The sequence below is a fragment of the Miniopterus natalensis genome, chromosome 15 (genome assembly GCF_054644295.1).
Source record: "Miniopterus natalensis isolate mMinNat1 chromosome 15, mMinNat1.hap1, whole genome shotgun sequence".
NCBI classification, from domain to species: Eukaryota; Metazoa; Chordata; class Mammalia; order Chiroptera; family Miniopteridae; genus Miniopterus; species Miniopterus natalensis.
Window position 1 is genome coordinate 4,274,170 of NC_142095.1, and position 14,133 is coordinate 4,288,302.

The 14,133-nt window shown below is 43.5% G+C and overlaps 1 protein-coding gene across 4 annotated transcripts in view; it reads left to right on the plus strand.

Moving 5' to 3' along the window:
• Nucleotides 1-2,709: 2,709 nt before the first annotated feature.
• The window catches only part of MAP4 (microtubule associated protein 4), a 113,119-nt gene continuing 101,695 nt past the window's right edge, over nucleotides 2,710-14,133 (plus strand). For all 4 annotated transcript variants that reach the window (XM_087824786.1, XM_087824787.1, XM_087824788.1 and 1 more), the window contains exon 1: nucleotides 2,710-2,728. The gene's annotated coding sequence lies outside the window, so the exon portion shown is untranslated. The remainder of the gene's footprint in view (nucleotides 2,729-14,133) is intronic.

Here is a 14,133-nt window from a genome sequence, read left to right on the forward strand (position 1 = left end):
TCCCATGAGGCACACAGCCATCCCAACTACAAAGGAGTCTGGGCAGGTGGGTGGTTTAAGTGTCCAGTCACTAAAGTAGGAGGTAGCAGGGGGCTTCTGGGTTGTTAGTCCATGTTTGCCGCATCACTGTGCTTCACCATTTTAAAGATGAAAGAAGGGGGGGGCTCAACAGGCACCGCCTAAGGGTCAGAAAGTGAGTCCAAGTCTGGATTTTGCCAATTTTTAAGCGTCTTTGACATGACTCAAATACCTTACCTGAAATATGTTTGAGCCAAATGACCCCAAAAGGGGTCCGTCTTTTAAATTCTATGACCCGCCCAGCCGGGCGTGGCTCAGCGGTTGATAGTCAGCCTAGGATCCAGGAGATCTCAGCTAGATTCCTGGTCAGGGGGCGTGCAGGAAGCTGCCAATCAATGACTCTCATCATTGATGTTTCTATCTCTCTCTCAAATCAATAAAGATATATGAACACATACACACACACACACACACACACACACACAAAAGGCTGGGGTGGTGAACACACAATACAATATACAGATGATGTATTATACACTGTACTCCTGAAACCTGTGTAATTTTATTAACCAATGTCATCCCAATAAGTTCAATAAAAAAAGAAACAAAGAAGGCAGATGGTGCTGAGCATAGAGAAATACAGCAGATGATGAGGTGAGAGAAACAGCATCATCGCACAGGGTCTTAGAAGCCATTATCAGGATTTTAATGCAATGGAAAGCCTTCCTGATGTGCAGGTACTCAATCGGCTTCTTAACTGGTGTGTGACCTCCATCAGTCATTTCAGTTCTCTGGAATTGGCCTAAAGTCCCTTCCAGGGCTCCAAGTTCATAGTTCTATACCTTTTCCATCTATCTATCTATCTATCTATCTATCTATCTATCTATCTATCTATCTATCTATCTATCATCTATCATATCTTTATTGATTTTAGAGAGAGGAAAGGAGAGGGAGAGAGAGAGACAGAAACATCAATGATGAGAGAGTCACTGATCAAGCCCACAACCGGGCATGTGCCCTGACCGGGAATTGAACCCTGATCGCCTGGATCCCAGGTCGAGGCTCAACTGCTGAGCCACGCCCGGCCGGGCTATCCTTTTATTCTTCATCCCTTCACATTTGTATATGCTGTTAACACTTCATTATAACCATATTAATAGTACTTGGTGCTTGCTAGGTGCCAGGTACCAATCTAAGCACTTTACATATATTAACACATTTGATCCACATAAAAACCCTAATCAGGTAGCTACCATTGTTATCTATTTTGCAGTCGAGGAAACAGGTACAGGGAGATTAAATATCTTCCAGAAGCGCACATAACTTTTAAGTATCAGTGCGCAGATCTGCACACAGGGAATCTGGGGCCCAGAGTCCGAGGTTAGCTGCCTCCCTGTACTGCCTCTAGGTCACCTTAACAGTGACTAAGATAGAGGCTGATGACTGTATTATCTCATTTTTATAAAAAAGGCAATTGAAGCTTAACTTCCCTGAGGTTATGCAGCTAGAAAGAAGAACCGGACCTCAAACCAGGGCTTTCAACCAAGCTCAGGGCTAACCAGCCTGCTCCAGAGGTGCCCCAGCCCCTGGCTGCCTGGGCTGAAGCCTCACTCTGCCCATTATTGGCTCGCTGACATTAGGCAAGTCACTAAACTCCCGTTTGTTTCCCCATCTGTAAAATGAGAACGAGAACACTCATGCCAACCATCCAGGACCGTTGTGACTTCTAGATGTGTTAGAGGAGGGCCTGGGGCACAGTGAGCGCTCCACGGGTGGGTGGAGGGTGGGTGAGCTGCCCCTTCATCCTGGACCAGGGCTCTCCGCCAGGAATATTATGCGGGCCAAACAGGAATCTTAAGTTTTCTAGCGGCCACATTTTAAAAAGCAAAAGGGAACATGACATTATTTAAAATATATTTTAGCCAAATATATCCCAAACCTGTAAGTAACTTTGTCATCAATGAGCCGACTGACAATATCAAAGCTGTGAGTGAGATACTTTATATGCTGTTACCGAGCCTCGCAAATCTGCTCTGCATTCCGCACTCACGGCGCCTATCAGCTCGGACCAGCCACGTCACTGGCGGCTGAGCGCAGAGCCGCTCGGAAAGCCCCCTCCGCCACGCCCTCGTCCCCCCGGGTCCCTTCCCGCGACCAGCTGGCCCGCGCCGAGGGCCCCGCCCCGCGCCCCTCCCAGGTTACATCACAGAGCCCTCGGGCCGGGCCGCCGGGGTGACGCCGCCCTGGCCGCGTGCGCCGGCCGCTCGCGTCTCGCCCGCTGCACGCACCCAAGTTCTAAGGAAGCGACGACGTTACAGAGCCGCCGGGCCGTGGGTCTGCCCGCCGGCCTCCGCGGTAACGGGCGGAGGTTGGCGAAGGAGCCTCAGCCCCCCCAGGCGCATCTCGTCGCCAACCGCCCTGCGCTCGCGCTGCGACTCCCGCAAGGTCGAGGCGGCGGGGCCGGCGCCTATTGGTCTGCTGCGGCCGCGCGCCCGCCCTCCCTTCGTGCTTATTGGCCGAAGCAGCGGCGCCCGCGGGATAGGCGGCGGCGGCGCTCCTCCTACGCGCCCGCCCTCAAGAGGGCGACGAGGAAGCGGCCGCCTCCCTGCGCCCCGCCCCTCGGGTTCGCTCGCAGGCTCCCCGCTGCTCCCGGCTCCTCCCGGCCCTCTCCAGGCTCCCTCCGGCTTCAGCTCCGGCGCGGCGGCGGCGGGTAAGTGCAGCTGCAGGCGGGGCCCGATCGGAGGAGCGGTCTCCCTGCTGTCCTGGGGGCTGCCCGCGCCTCGCCCCGCGGTCGCCCGGGACCCCGCGGGGCCCGCCTGAGGTGGGGAAGGGCGGTGGCCGCCGACCTTCGGGACGCGGGGGCGGCCGGACGGGGGGCCTGCGGACGTGATCTTCCGAGTTTTCTGGGCGCGATCTGGGGGCCCGCCGGCGGGGCAGGCTGGGAGGTCGGCTTTCGGGGGTCTGGAGCGGAGGGGCCGAGAGGCACGCCTCAGGCTCGGGATGGGGCTGAGCCCCGGGAGCGAGGGTCGGCTGCTGTCTGGGGCCCTGGGTGGGGCCCCGGGACGTTGGGGAACGCAGAGGTCATTCTTTCTGTGAGGATTTTGGGGGTCGCTTGAGGTGGGGCCGAGGCGAGCCTCGGAAAGGGTGTCTAGCGAGGGGTTGCGGGAGGGGCGGAGCGGTGGGCCGGAGGACCGGGCCCCGGCCGGGTCGTCCGTGCCTGCGCGCGTCGGCCCCGACTCTGTTAGGGGACTGAGCGCGTGTCTGGCTGAGGGAGTGCGAAGCGTCGCCGCCGGGCTGGGATGGAGGATGGAGCTAGGGACCCGGAGGGCAGCTGGAAACGCTACTCGGCACCGAGACTGTGGTTTCGCAGCACATGGACCAGGTTCTCCGCCGGCGGGTGTGATGCCTGAGCTGCTGTGTTTGTCGGCTGAGCGCTGCTTTAGTGAAGTTACGCCGTGGGGAGGGAGGGTGGAGTGTGGGGTGGAGTGTGGGGGTTTTGCTTCCGTCCAGGAACGTGCAAATTAAGTGCATTTGGGAGAGAAGGCAGCGGTTACGCTATGGTTTCTGTTTTAGGACCCAGAGCCAGGGGGAAACGTGCTTCTCGGGGAGGACTAGTGTTACCCAGCTTGCTCCTGGAAACCCCCTTTTCTCCTTTCCCTCCTCTGGTCCAGTTACAGCGTTGCTCCCCAGGGCCTCTCGATTCCCTTTCCCGGGCTGCAGAGCGCTGCAGTCTTTCTAGCTCTGCGCGCCCGCCCGCGTGTGTGTGAGTGTGAGTGTGTGTGTGTGTGTGTGTGTGTCTCCCGCCCATTTCCCTGCTGCTGCGCTTTTGGCAACTGCCTCTGCTCTTTCCCAGGGATGGTTGTGGCATTGCATCAGGGGATATTTGTGCTTGTAATTTGCTCACTCAGCCCAGGAAGAGGGAGAATAGCCTGCTGCGGAGCTGGGAGGGGGTGCCGTCTGCTGGGCTGGGGAGGCAGAGAGAAGGGTGTGGCGAGGGAATACAGCTGCTCTAGGCCTATAGGGTAACACTGCCCAGCCATCAGCTGAAAGAGATTGAAAGAGCAGCCGCGGCAGCAGCTATTTTTATAAATCAGCCCCGAATCCAAGCTGAGCACATGGATTTAGAGTGAACAGTTGTCATGCTCTCACTGTTACAGGCCGGGTGTTTGGTAGACAACATTAGAGTTGCTAAGCAAGAGACTCCATTTGTACAGTACAGCAGGTACTTGACTTGCAACTTTTTAACTTTGCTCTTCTCAGCTCTGGAGAGGGGCATTTCTCCTTAGAGGGTTTCTTTTCCATCGATGTCCTTGGATAGTCCGTACTCCTTCCTGTCAAATGAAATGTTAATGTTCTTCCTTTCAAATTGAGCTTAAAGATAATAAAGCTATCTATTTTTGAGCACTTGCCATCTCCCAGGCACTGGTTGTCTGTATTTATTTACAGAGGAGGAAATTGAGACTGACAGGAATAAGAGGTCACAGGTATAGTTAAATGGCAGAAGTGGCATCCACACCAAGGTTGCTCTCACCCCCTACACAGTAGTTCATAAACTCTAAATTTTTGATTCACATGGGAGTGATTCAAGCGCTTGATTCATGCAAAGTAAACTCACCGGAGACTGATAAACCAGATACCAATTTTATTTACCATGAAAGTATTAAGTGCCATGTATGCAACTGGAATTAATTATCCATTGGCCAGGACTCCTCTTTTGTTTCTGGGCAGCCTAATCACTCATAAGAAGGCAGTTGATTATAGAAGCCTAGTGAATCTCTTTTCATTGTATGAACATATACTAATGTTTCACAGTGCTGGGAGCTTCTAACACGCTTTGCCCCCTTGTCTCAGTTGTGGTTTCTAAGTTATCATCACTTCATATATTTGTCATCCAGCATATATTTACCTGTGTAAAAATTTCCAAACTTACAAATAAATTTACATTACATATTAAAAAGTAATTTTCCATTGTTTGCTGACAGTGAAGGAAGCACCTGGAGTTTCTTGTCTAGATGGCTTATCTTTATTTATTTCTTTTTTGAGGGTATGAACACTTTTACTAATTATACAATATGGCTTTCAGGGGAGAGTAGGACAGGTCTCTCAAGCTTGTTCAAAGTGGCTTCAGAGCAGGGAAGGATACTGGCTTGCAGGTTTTTATTTTGGTTATAGGATGGCGGTGGGAGTGAGTGTTTCCATGTATGTAAAGGGATTTGTGTACTTTAAACCTCCCACCAATATCAAGACAAGTGGGTTAGCTGTAGTCAGAGAGGTGGTTCTTCTGACCTTAGTTAGTGTCTTGTTCTTTTTCCTGATCTTGTTGCTGGATTTGGTGATCCATCCTTTGGCTCTGTAAACTTTTGCTGTTGACACTTCTCATTTTTGGCATCGCTTTCCCCATCTCCATCTCTCCTACTCTTTATTAATGTTAAGCATGGGTAGTTGATGTGTAGGTTTCATTTTTCCTTAGGAAGCAAGAAAATCTGAAAGGAACATTTTTACCCAATGGAAGTCATCTCGTTGCTTCATCTGATTTTGTCAGTTTGAAAAGGAAACTGAGTAAATGTCACTGATTTCACTTTGTCCTTCTTAAATGGCACCTTTAGAAGCAGGTTACTGTGGACTTCTTGCTAGGAGTGAGTGTGTTGAAGACAGGGTTAAGAAATGGGATAAAGGAAACATGTATATGAGGGATCATAATACCTTCCTAGAGCTCTCAAGGTTAATTTTTCAACATAGACCTTGTGGTGAACTATTTTGTATGTCATTAAAATTTTAAACTTGAAAGTCAACCCACTTCTGTAATCCTTTTTTTTTTTAAACTATGTCTTTATTGATTTCAGAGAGAGGAAGGGAGAGAAAGAGATAGAAACATCAGTGATGAGAGAGTCATTGATGGGCTGCCTCCTGCACACCCCCTACTGAGGATGGAGCCCACAACCCAGGCATGTGCCCCAACTGGAATCCAGTGGCAAACATCTCAGTGCACAGTCTGACGCCCAACCAACTGAGCCACCGGCCAGGGTGCAGATGTCATTTTACAAAGACTTCCTTGGTAATGATCTCAAACATGCCTCCCTGCAGTTTTTATGCACTGGGTCTAATTTTGCCGTCTATAATATTTCCCTGTAGCTCCAGTCTCCACTTGACAGCTATTCAATGACAGTTACTCTCCCACTTAAGCTTTTTCTTTTCAGACTAAACAGTTCTTTTCTTGCAGCCACCTTTTATGAAATGTTCTTTCTAAACCTTTTACTGTGTTGGGCATCATCCTGTAGACATGCTACAATTTGTCAGATACGGTCTGATTCAGGTACTGTATTAGGCCCTGTAAGTGAAGTGATGAAGGAATTCAAAAAAGATTCCTGCCCTTGGGGAACTTTCCACTTAGTTTCTGTGAGTGCTGCTTTAGAATAAATTAGGGTCTTTTTTTTTCTATATCCACTTTTCCATGTTAGTTTATACTTGCCCTAGACTAAGCTCACCTCTAGGTCTTTTTCTCTAAGAACTGCTATTAACCCAAGTCTTTGTCTTTGGTTTGTTGGCTTTCCTTCTTTTTTTATTTTTTGTTTGGCTTTCTGAACCTGTGTGGTTGACTTTTTTACATTCCTATTTTCTTGCTGTCTATTGTTGCAAAGGGGACTTTTGGAATCCCGATTCTATTACCACGTGCCTTTGTTATCCTTCCCACATCTTTAATTTTAATATGTTCTTTCTTTTTTATTTTACCTGAATGGGCTAAGAAAATACCTAGAGAATGCCAAAATCAAATCTGAGTATGCAATGAGAGACAAAACTTCATGCCTTATTTTCTCCTTCCTTCTGACTTGTATGACTTTAGTATTTCCAGGAGATCTTGGTTCTGATTTTCCGCTGTAGTTTGTGTGCAAAATTGTAATTAAAATATTTTACATCTTACAACTCTGAAGGCACAGCTAGTTCTTTCTTTTTTTTAAAAAGTTTTTTTTTTTTTAAATATATCTTTATTGATTTCAGAGAGAGGAAAGGAGAGGGAGAGAGAGATAGAAACATCAGTGATGAGAGAGTCATTGATTGGCTGCAGCCCGCAACCCGGGCATGTGCCCTGACTGGGAATCGAACCCCCATCGCCTGGATCGCCTGGATCCTAGGTCGACGCTCAACCGCTGAGCCATGCCCAGCCCGGCCACAGCTAGTTCTTTCTAATGGTAGTTATTGATTATTGGTTAAGTTAGGTTATAAGACTCTTTTTTTTAAATCCTCACCCAAGGATATTTTTTCCATTGCTTTTCAGAGAGAGTGGAACGGGCGGGGGGGAGAGAGAAACATCGATGTGAGAGAGACACATTGATTGGTTGCCTCCTGCACGTACCCCAACTGGGGCAGGGATCGAGCCTGCAACTGAGGTATGTGCCCTTGGCTGGAATCGGACCTGGTACCCTTCAGTACGCGGGCTGACGCTCTAACCACTGAGCCAAACCAGCCATGACTGTGTGACCATTTTCTACCTTAGTCTGGGTTAAGTAGTACTCTTTGTTATTTTTACCAATATATATCTTTTGGGCATATGTTATTCCATATTTTAAAAAAATGAAGATATCATTCACATACAATAGAATTCACCATTTTAAAGTAAATAAGTCATTAAAGAGAGTTTGAAGTAATCCAGATTTAGCAATTAGTTTCAGAAACTCTGGGTGTTTGGGTAGGTATTTAGATTTTAAAGTTTAAAAATAAAAGTATCCACATGTCTTTACAAGTGCTAGTTTGATTAAAATTTTTGTTCATATTTTCCATAATACCATAGGAGGGTCATTATACTTTTCAGAAGAAAATCAGAGATAATGATGGCTTTCTTGTTTTTCCTTGGAGGAAATAGGAGATGCTAGCAGTGTTTGTTTCACTGAACCCTAGCATTAGTTTTCTGCTGGAATTTGCAAACCGTAAGCTACGATGACAAATCTTTTTCCATAGTACAACTTTTTCTGATTGCTGTGTAATATACTTCCAGATCTTCAGATTTATTGGGAAGTTTAGATTTCATAGATTGGGATTTTTGGTGTTAGTGACCCAGATTCACATAACAGGTGTAGTTAAAAATTAACCCTTTGCTGTCGTATTAAATTTGGACATGGGTGTCATACTGGTCGGAATTAATTTCCATTGAAAGAGCAGTGATACATAACATGCAAGATTATGAAGGATAAACGAGAAATTATGAACTGATACATGAATGAATAGAGTAAAGATTCGTACGGTTCCTTGCTGTGGTGGCTGAGAGCAGACATACGACCAGAACAGTAAAAAAGCTTTGGTGGTTGAGAGTAGACAAACGACTGCAAAGGGTTAATACTCAATTTCATTTCCCCCCCACTTTGCGTAATCTTTTTATTCACATGCTGTGAATAGCTGCAGTGTAAGTCAAGTCAAAACCAATACAGTAGTCCCCCCTTATCTGCTGTTTTGCTTTCCAAGGTTTCAGACACCTGCAGTCAACTGCCGCTCGAAAATATTAAGTGGAAAATTCCACCTCATGTTATCTCATCATGTAGGCATGTATCATCTCACATCATCATAAGAAGGGTGAATACTGTACAACATATTTTGAGAGACCACATTTACATGACTTTTATTGCAGTATATTATGTGTTCCATTTTATTATTATTGTTAATTTCTTGCTGTGCTTAGTTTATAAATTAAACTTTATTGCATGCATGTATAGGAAAAAACAGTATATATAGGGTTCAGTAGCATCCATAGTTTCAGGCATCCACTGGGGGCCTTGGAACATATCCCCTGTGGGTAAGGGGAACTACTGTAATTATAAAATCACTTGGTCATATGGTAACTCTGTGTAACCTTTTGAGGACATGCCATATTGTTTCCCGAAGTGGCCATACTGTTTTTCAGTCCCTTTAGCAGTGTATGAGGGATCCAGTTTCTCCATATTCTTGGCAATGCTTATTATTTGTCTTTTGATTATATCCATTCTATATAATGGTGTGAAGTGACAGAATCTGAATTTAAATAAAAATTTCTCAAATGATTTTGATGGTCTATAATAGTGGTTCTCAATGGGAATGGGGACAGAGATGTCGTTTCGTCCCACAGGGGACATCTGACAATATCTAGAGACATTTTTCATTGTCATGACTGGGAAGGTGCTATTGGCATCTAATGTATGGAGGCCAGGGATGCTGCCTAAACATCTTACAGTGCACAGGACAATACCCACTACAAAGAATTAATCTGATTCAAAATGTCAATAGTACAGAGGTTGAGAAACTCTAGTCTAGAAGAGAATTAGGCTAAACAGTTGCAAGATCAAAATTTTAGCCCTCACTTGGCAGTAGGATATTATCTTACATATTCGATTTATAATTTATATCAAATCTTTAATTCATTGAGGATACACAGAAGAAAAGAAGAGGCAATGTTAAGGACCTAAAGAATGTCTAGTTGAATATAATTTGTGCTGAGAGCAGTGAATGAATCGTGGCCCAGAGCATGATTTGCTGAATGAACAAGGTAATGTGGTGGTAGTTTGAACTAAAGCAGGGATTTTAAACCTTTTTTATCTTATAGTACACATTAACTAATTACTAAGATTCTCCAGCACACCAAAAAATATATTTTTTTGCTGCTCTGACAAAAAAAATTGGTATAATTTTGATACATTCACACCGGACAGCTCTTATTGTGTTGACTGTTGTCAGTTTTTTTTTGACGGTCTTAAGAGAAAAGGGATCAGTGTCCCTAGCTAAATAGTCAGGTATTGCATGTTTAAAAATTTTTGTGGCACACTGGTCGAAATTTGCTGAACTAAAGTGAGTCTTAGTTATTTTATAATTGATGAATGTCTAGATTGGTAGACTCCATATATATATATATATATACACATATATATGTATGTATATATGTATAAAATATTTTTGATTTTAGAGAGAGAGGAAGGGAGAGGGAGATAGAGAAAGAAACATCAGTGATGAGAGAGTCATTGATCGGCTGCCTCCTGCACGCCCCCTGCTGGGGATGGATCCCAAAACCCTGGCATGTGCCCTGACCAGAAATCGAACCATGATCTCCTGGATTATAGGTTGATGCTCAACCACTGAGCCACACTGGCAGGGCTGCATAGCTATAGATTGACTGTGTTCCCCCCATTAAGCACTCTACCCTGCCAGAATCAATGGTCACATAAAGGAATGTGCATGGGAGTTTGATTTTATAGTTTATTTCAAAGAAATTATTTTAATGGAAATCATTTTAAAAGTCTCAGCAGCCCTAGAAATGAAATTGGCAGCAGGCTATGGTGTGGCTCCCTGGCTGAGAATGTGTGTGTGTTTTTTGAAATGTGCTTCAGAAGTGATGCTATTATTTAATCTGACTAAAAGTGAATCCAGGATGTTTGTCTTCCTTTGCCTCATCCCTCCATTCTTTACTCCATGTATATCAATTTTGTTTGGCGATGTGAGGATTAAAGAAAGGTAATAGTCATCATCCCTTTTAAATTTATAATACTATTGAGAAAAGTTAGACATGTAATTTGTGGATATTATAGCAACTTTATTTTATTGTAGGGAAAATAAAGTGACTTATTGAAGTGAATTTTCCAATCAGACTCACTTTTGAAAATCTTCACAAATGTGAAGTTTTCAAAAAATTTTCTAGAATGTGACATGTGTAGAGTGTGTTTTTAAAGTTTATGATAAATTGACAAACAATACTGAGAAAATGAAGCAGTATAGAAGTATTAAATGAAAACTGAACCTTCCTGGTTAAGTGAAAAATAGTATGTCATTGTTTAATTTGTACTATTTTTGGTAACATGACAAAGGATGAATATCTTTTCATAAATGTATATCTCTTCTAAGGCTGTGTTTTAAATATGACTTCTGTGCTATCCGTCTTATGTCCCTTTTTCCCCCCTAATTGCCCAGTTCCCTATTTTTAAGTATCCTGGTAGGAGTGACTTGAGAATTTCTTATGCTTATTTATTTTACTAAATAAATTGTAATCTGTGTATACCTGAAGTTTGCATAAAAGGAATTCATATTTAGGAAGTGATTATTATATCCCAAATATGACTTTTCCCTATGACTTGTCATCATTTTTGTACAGAAAATATGATAGACTATAATATAGAATCATATCCTTCACATTTGTTGAAGTGTGTAGGTTTTATTCCTAAGCTTCTCACGTGGCTGTGATTTAGAGTGCTTGCTTTGTAGTACTTCTGCCCCTGTACTTTATTCTGCGGGGCGGGGGGCGGAACCTTTATTTCTCTTTTCTAACTTTTTTCTTCTAAACTGCTAGGAAACTAGATATTAGAATTGAGTTTAATTGAGTCTAATATCTAGGAAACTAGATATTAGAATTTGAATTTTTTTTTCATGCAGGGGTTTTATGACATACTTTTGGCTGATCTGAGGCAGGCTTGTATTGGGTGTTTCACATACTATTTCATTCAGTCCTCATAATAATCTTTTCTGTGTAGACATTTTCCTTATCTACAAGGTGGGGCAAAGTAGGTTTACAGTTATTCATGTGGAAAAGAATACAATAATTAGTAAATAATAATACAAGAATAAACTCTGTGCCTTAGCTGGTTTGACTCAGTGGTTAGAGCGTTGGCCCGTGGACTGAAGGGTCCCTAGTTCAGTTCCGTCCAAGGGCATGTACCTTGGTTGCAGGCTCAATCCCCGGCTCAGGTCAGGGTGCGTGTGGGAGGCAACTAATTGATGTGTCTCTCATACATTGATGTTTCTCTCTCTCTCCCCCCCCCTTTCCACTCTCTCTAAAAAGCAATGGAAAAAATATCCTCGGGTGATGATTGAAAAAAGAAAAACAGAATAAACTCTTTTTTCATGTATTTACTACTGTAAACCTACTTTTGCTATACCCTGTATAAAGTTGGGGATGACAGAGGTCAGAAAAGATAAGGGCCCAAGTTTGCAGAGCCAATAAAAAGATACATTCAGATCTAAATCTGACCATAAAGTGTGTGTTTTTTGCACAGTGCCATGTCTGGTAATTCCTTTCAGGCTTTTACTTGGTTATTAAAGGCTAGATGTTGCCAAATATATGATGATACTTGAATCCCGTGTGGATAGGAGGCACAGCATCCAAAGCAAATGTATGACATTGTAATACAAAGAAGGGGATGGCTTGGTCCATTATCTTGTGGCTTCATATGCTGCTGTCAGTGCTTCATGATCAGGTTACAGCTCCAGGAGCTGCTCTGTTTTAGTTGTAGAGTTAATGTTATGAACCATTTTCTCTGCTCTTGTCTTTTTCTTTTCTTTTTCATCCCTCTCTTTTAGCTTCTCTACTTTCTTTTCTCTGTTTTTAAGAGACGGGGAAGCCAGAGATATGTTGTTAAAGAACCAGCATTTTTTCCAAATACCTTATATTTATATAGCTGATGCTTAGGCTTCACTAGGAGTTCTTTTTTGTTAACAAGTTCGAGAGAGACCACCATTCCAAATGAAATTGTATTTTGAAAGTGAATGCAGTGAAAATGGCACTGAGAAAATAACAAAAATGAACAGATGTTGAAACACCAATCTATTTCCAAGGAATCAGGGTTATGTGTTATGTATTGTTATTGTGTCTGTTTGCACTGTAAGTTCAGTTTCCTTTTTAAAGTTAAGCTTAATTTGTCCTTTTTGGACTATTATTTATGTTTCCATAGTTTATGAAATTCATTTGCTCTTTTAAAATGGTAGCTGTCTTCTGACTCTTTATAAGTTAAATAAGTTGGGCCAGGCCACCTCACAACATGAACTCTTTCCTCACCCTACTTGGTCTTTGACACTCCGCTCTGGGTCACCATGACTCCCTCCAACTCCAAAACAAAGACTCTGACTTTGCTCTGCCCTACCTAATGGCTTTAGACTGAATTTTGGCAAGGGGTCAGGGGTCAGATTTGAGTTTTAGGGGCATAATTCTGGTGACCATATGGAGAAACTGGGTGAGGGACTGTGTCAGAGAGCTCTGTTAGGCTGGTACAGCATCCAGACAAGGGAGAGGGTTTGAACCAAGACATGGGGGGATCAATAAGGATGGGGATCAGTCATGATAGTGATATGGTTAATTACAGAGGTTATCATTACTGAACACTTACTATGTACTAGAAATAAAAAGTACTTTCTATGGATTTAACTCTCATTTAGCTCTCATAACAACTCCATGATTACATGTCTTAACGTTTTTATTTTATAGGTGAGGAAACTATGTTATGGAGAGGTTACATAATTTACCCGTTGGACAAATTTGGCTAGCTGGACAGAGGAAAAGCCAGGATGGGCAGTCAGTCAGTCATATTCTAGAACCTGTACCCTTGACCATTATGCTAGATTGGGGGTTTATTTTTCTAATTATCAGAGTTACCCTGTAAAGTAGTGTGCATGACTTGATGGTCCCCAGTCATCTACATCAGGGGTCCATATATACTCTGTGGTTAGATTACTCTGAAGGAGCTTTCTAAAATTGCCAAGATTCTGTGATTGGATATACAGGGAATCCTTGCTTTGCATGGTTCTGATATTTGTACATTTCCCTTACTGTGATTTAGTTAAGTGACACTGTCCTCTAATAACACATTTCAAAATTTACACAGTATATTTAGCCATGACTGGTCCCCGCACATCTATTGTTCAGTTCCTGTACAGAAAGCAAAGCATGCAGTTATGTTGCGTCTTTGTCTCCTAGTGATAAGCTCATGTTACATTTTATAAAAATGGATAATTGAAAGAGGGACTGGCCAATAAAGATGAAAGTGCAGCAGAGACCCCCAAAGTAATAACACTGGAAGTGAAATGAAAGTGGAATGTAGATGGAGTTATAGAAGAAATGGCTCACTGTGAGAATGGTGAGACCACCGCCATTCCGAAGACTGGATATGCAGCTGGAGGAACTTGGTGGAAGTGAGCACAGGAGGAAAATGGTTTGGTGAAAAATATAAAGCTGTCCTAGAGCAAGTGGCACTGCAAGATATTTCACATTAAAAGAACTCTTGAACTACTTTGTGACATTGAAAGAACAAAAGATAAAATGCTAGAAGCTGATTCAAACATCGAAATATGACATATTGCGAAGGCATAGAAAAGATGCCATTGTGCCCGCTGGCTTGG